Genomic DNA, 5,885 nt, shown 5'->3' on the forward strand with positions numbered 1-5,885 from the left:
CTACCTGTGGAATCACAGAGAAGAGGTCAAAACCACGATAAGCCCTCATAAAAGCCCTCATAAAAAAATGGTTAAAAGAAACAAGGCAGCAACGAGGACTATCATAAGGACCACTTCAAGGACTACCTCAAAGGCAAGGGAAACGACGGAGCAGAGCTCACTCGAGCTGTATACATCAACTACAACTTCGACAAGTGCTAATTTAAAATTAACACAGGCAGCGGCAACAGCAGTCGCAGAGGTCTCGACGCAGGGGGTGGCAGACAACCGGGCACTGTGTGAACAAATAATGGATCAAAACTGCACTCAGAAAGAAATACAAGAAAACCCCAGAAGCTCAAGTAACCCAAGACGAAGTACCAGCAACGAGAAATACACTAATAGTGCAGAGCTATGAAAACACCTCGAAACAACAAGCAGCGCCCACCTCGCAGAAAACAAATAACACTCAGAGAAGACCCGAAACTAGAGGATCCAAGGCCCAAGAAGACAAAGAAGACAAGACCGGAAACGAGAGCAACGAGAAACCTAAAAGTAAAGATAAAAATAAAAGCAAAAACACAAATAAGAATTTCGAAAAGGAGAAAGAAAAAGAGAGGGGGAAAATGAAGAGACAGGAGAAGGCAAACGAGCATGTGAAGAACAATGATACCGTAAATAACGTTGAAGATAACATTGATGAAAAAAATCGGAGCTAATGGCCAAAAAGGCTAAAAGGCTACAAACTATTAAAAACTTGAAGGCCGCTGCTAAAACAACCGGCCAATCAGTAGAGATTAGGCCAAGGATCTATAATATATTTAGTCCACTGCCTAATTAAAAACGGGAAACAACAACAGATAATAACGGATGCACAAGAGTCAAAATGGCCAAATAAATGGGACCAGCACGAACGCGTGTACAAGTGCAGAGCAATCCAGCATCTGGACAAAACAACTAAAAACCTGACTCAATAAAACCAGCTCCTGGAGAAAGAAAGCGCCTGCACAATGGATACTCAGGAATCCGACCATCTCTCTCCCATTGCACAAACCATCTCCACCGGGAAGATGTCACAATCGGAGAACGAAGAAATCTCGGAGGAATCAGACTCAGATATCCACGAAACCGGAATCTCAATTTCCAGCGAGACAGCAGGGACAAGTAAAATTAGCGACAATCAAAAACCCGATGTAACTACTTTGGAGGTGTCCGACCATACAGGCATAAAGGAAGCAAACAAATCAAGGCAAGACATAACCCTAAAAAAAAGAGTGGGAAAAAAAAGAAGACAAAGCACAGAAGATCACACAAACCCACATATGATGAAACCATGGATCAGGGGAGCAACACAGAGCAAGTCAAAGAAACAACTAGGCATATACGGAAAAGTTCAACCCCGAAACCAACAGGAGATCTAGACGTTAAACAGCAGAATAAATGGTTGACCGAAGGAGGAGCCAAAATATCATATAGAGATGATGAGATTCCGGGAATGTCTATAGAGCCATTATTGAGCGAAGTACTCCATTCCATCAAAAACATCCACACAGATGTGAAAATTGACAGCCAGAGATACCACGCAGCAATACAAAAACTGCAAGGCGCTATCCAAAAAGTGGGCAAAACCTGCTCAGAGATCGCGGACAGAATGGTAGCGGTCGAAACATGCACAGAAAACCTTGAGTCTGATGTTTCCAATCTACAAACTCGGGGAAAGGCAGGCAGGTATAAACGTAGACCTGATGGCAAAAGTCGAAGACCTCGAAAATAGCGGCAGAAGAAATAACCTGCGCATTCTCGGAATTCCAGAAGGCGCAGAGGGCAACGACCCAAAGGGCTTCCAATCCAACCTCTTAAAATCTGCCCTCCCCAAACTCCAATCCTGGGACAACGATCGAGAAGTCCAACGCGCTCATCCCTTCCCCTTAACACTCCCCAAACACGCTCACAAGGTAAACCAATACCCCAGAGCTATATTGGTCTGTTTCGGGAACTTTCTCCTACGAGAGGCTATTTATGACATTGCCAGACCGACAAGCAAAAGAGAATACAAAGGTTTTACTTTTTTCGCGCGCCCAGATTTTGCACATGCAACAGTGGAACGCCGCTGGAAGATGCGGCAACTCTTCACCCCATTTGAACAAATTGGAGCGACTGTGTACCTGCAAAACCCAGCATGCCTAAAAGTCATCTACAAGGGAGCAACCAAACATTTTACAAGTGAAATCCAGGCAGGAGCCTACCTAAAAGAACTCTTAGAGACAGAAAAACGAAGTACGGTAAAAACAGCAACAAACCCTAAAATGTTACAGAAGGAATCACAAACCAAATGGTCCATATGACTAGATATTTAACGGACTAAGGGGCATACCCAGAAAATGTGGAAGGGAGGCGTGATGGGGAAATGATAATATCCTATACTTTTTAAATGCTTATAAAGAAAAATCAAAGAAAGTATAGGGGGGGAAAAAAAAACGAACCAGGTCAGTCTCACATCCCACCCATCAGCCTCATTCTATCCACTTCACTTTTATTTACTCATAGCCAGGCCACTGAGCGAGCTGAGGCGCTTGGACCACTCAGACGCCCACACCTGGGTGCCCTATGACCCAGGACGCCTCAAGTAATGGGGGGAGGGGGTCCTCATGGAGGGCTGGGGGGGAGGGGAGGAGAGAGAGAGGAGGGGGGGATTTCCGGCATACACAAAATAAATTAGCAATAACCAGAAGCAGGAGCAACACTTTAACCACGCTACATCAGATACAGCATAAAAACAAGGGAAAAGACACACAATACTTATGACCAAATAAAAAATTCTCTCCAACAATATATGCGGATTAAATGATTTATGAAAAAGACAAAATGTCGCAATAGGCCTTAGGTCAACCGGGACCAGTATCATCTGTCTTCAAGAGACACACGTCGAAGGGTCGCAACACCATTTATTGCAAACACTAGGGTATAAATTGATCACAACTACAACACAAACAACTAAGACACGCAGGGTTGCTATTTTGGCAACAGATAGAGGGCTCAAGTTTGCCCGATCTGCAGCTGATAAATTCGGGAGATGGGCGTTAGCAGAATGTAATTACGGGTCTGGAAAGAGACTAACTATCTGCTCCATCTACGTATGCGTCACAGATGATCCAGATCTTCTAGAATATGTCACTAACGAATTAACACACTGGCCACTCCCAATAGTCATGTGTGGGGACTTTAATCTAAACCTACCCTCAGACAGGGCCTCGGACCACAACTTTAAATTCAAGGGCAGAAAACCCAAGGTCTTTAGAGCATTTGAGGCGCTGTGTAATACACAGGGGCTAACCGATTGCTGGCAATATAAGTACCCCCAAAAAACAGGATATACGTTCTTCTCTCATCCCCATCTGAAATTTGCAAGATTAGACTACATACTGGTTTCCCACACCATAATAACTAAGTGTCATATAGAAAAACTACACAGGGTCTTACCAGACCACAATCCATTAATTCTAAACAACAATATCGATAAAATTCAACAAGATCAAAATAGCTGGACATTTTAAAGGGCCTTATTATTAAATGAAAAATATTGTCAACTGATGGGAGAAATGGATACCAGAATTCCTGGAAGACAACCTGGGCAGCGCACCAATTGCAGTGGTTTGGGACACACTCAAAGCCACAATTAGGGGGGGAAACGCTCCGATTTTCTATAAGAAATAATCAGGGGAAAAAAACAGAATTACATGGGAAACTAGCAGAAGCAGAAGAAGGGCTTATTAGAGCAGTCGAAGGGGGTCAAAATATAGAAATTGCACTACAAAAGGTTGCTATAGCAAGAAACAGAATAACGGAAATATTAGCGGAAAGAGCAAATCGGCAAAGCCACAGTGCATAAAGAGAAGGCATACGAATTAAGCGAGCAAATTGGGCACCATCTAGCTATCCGCACAAGGCAACAATACACCGCAAACACAATTAAAGAGATCAAAGATCGAAATAACCACCTAACGCAAGACACAGAAGAGATCAGATTAGAATTTCAGACATATCAAAATTTATATAAAGAGACCGACAAGGATCAAGAACTAATCACTGAATACTTAAACCAAGCTCCGAGGCCCCAACTTTCACAAATAGACCAAGATAATCTAGCGGTAATACCTCAGTGGATCAAAATTTTATTATCCATAAACAGTCTACCCCCAGGGAAAGCTGCAGGATTAGATGGTATAACCGCTGAATTATGGCAAATTTTACAAATCACTTAAAGGAATTTTAACGGCCCTAATGACTCAAGTATTTTTAGCGGGTAATCCACCAAAATCATGGGCACGGGCTAAAATCGTGGTCTTCCCAAAGAAAAACAAGGACCTAACCGTACTAGGATCCTATCGCCCAATCACATTAATCAATTGTGACTCCAAAATCTACTCTAAAATGTTAGCCACCCGATTAGTTCCAATCATCCATAAGATCATATCAGATCAACAACACAGATTTGTCCCCGGCAGATCTACTACGGATCACGTACAAAGGGGAATCATACTCTTTGACGTAGCAGTGGTTGCAGGAGACCCTATTGCTCTTATACCCTTGGAGGCTAAAAAAAGGGTTTGATAGGGTATCCTGGCAATACTTATGGACAGCAATGTCAAAGAGTGGAATAGGCGATCAATTTATCAATGCCATCCGTAGTCTATACCACAACCACGAAGCCGTAGTAATGATAAACGGCGGAATGTCTGGCAGGATCGACGTGACGAGAGGAACGAGGCAGGGGTGTCCGTGCTCCCACCTACTGTTTGCAATATTTATAGACCCTTTTATTCGCAAACTGGAGACTAACCAGAGCATATTACCTATCAAAAAACCAAATGGAAACACCGAAACACTAGCATACGCCGATGACATAGTGATCACCACATGTAACCCCAGTGTATCAGTCAAAATGATGGAAGAAGAAGCTATGCACTTTGGAGAAATCTCAGGGTACAATTAAATCAGGCTAAAATACAGATAATTATAAATAAAAACACAAATCATAGAGATGAAAGAATATTTGGGAATGCCACTTATCTGGGTGTTAATATAACCTCTAACCTGGACCAACTAGTAAAAATCAATTCTGAAACAAACTTCGAGAAACCTCAGTAAATTACACAATCTACATCTCACCCCAATAGGTAGATGTAACGTCATCAAAATGATCTTTCTACCTAAATTTCTATACCTTTTTAGGAACATCTGCCTAAATTTTGACCAGCAAATCTTCAAAGAAATAGACAAATTATTTTCTCGATTCATTTGGGGATATCAAAGATCGCGCAGAGCTTACAGGTACATCTCGCTCCCCAAATACAGAGGGGGCCTCGCTGTCTCAAACCTCAAGATATACTGGTGGGCTACACTTTTGAAATATGGCAAAGGCCCTACTGACACCTAATAGACATCCGACACAAGAAGGGGGAGTTCCAACTCCACAAGAACTCATCCTAGGATCCGAAACAGATGGGCATCTGTGGCGATTGATCTATGACAATCATTTTTAAAAAGTTTGCTTTAAAACACTTGCAGGCATATACAATGCATGGAAAAACATACTCAAACTTCTTGGAATTGGAAGATATTCCCACTGTAGGAGTCTCTGTCAAAATCACAACCTTCCAGGGATATTCTGGGACACATGTATGCAAAGATGGGTAAATATAGGGATCACGCGATGTGGTGCTCTCTTTTCACCAACTGGCTTTAAATCGTTCGAAGAACTGAAGAATGAGTATGGGTTAGAACAGAGACTTTATCAAATACCTGCAAATCAGAGATTTTTTTAATGAAAAAGGGGGGTGGTAATGCTGAGTTTCACAAAGTCCAGACGATAGAGGCCGTTACCCGTAAGAACACAGCCAAAATAG

Source organism: Lissotriton vulgaris, unplaced genomic scaffold (assembly GCF_964263255.1).
Source record: "Lissotriton vulgaris unplaced genomic scaffold, aLisVul1.2 SCAFFOLD_411, whole genome shotgun sequence".
Classification (NCBI taxonomy): Eukaryota; Metazoa; Chordata; class Amphibia; order Caudata; family Salamandridae; genus Lissotriton; species Lissotriton vulgaris.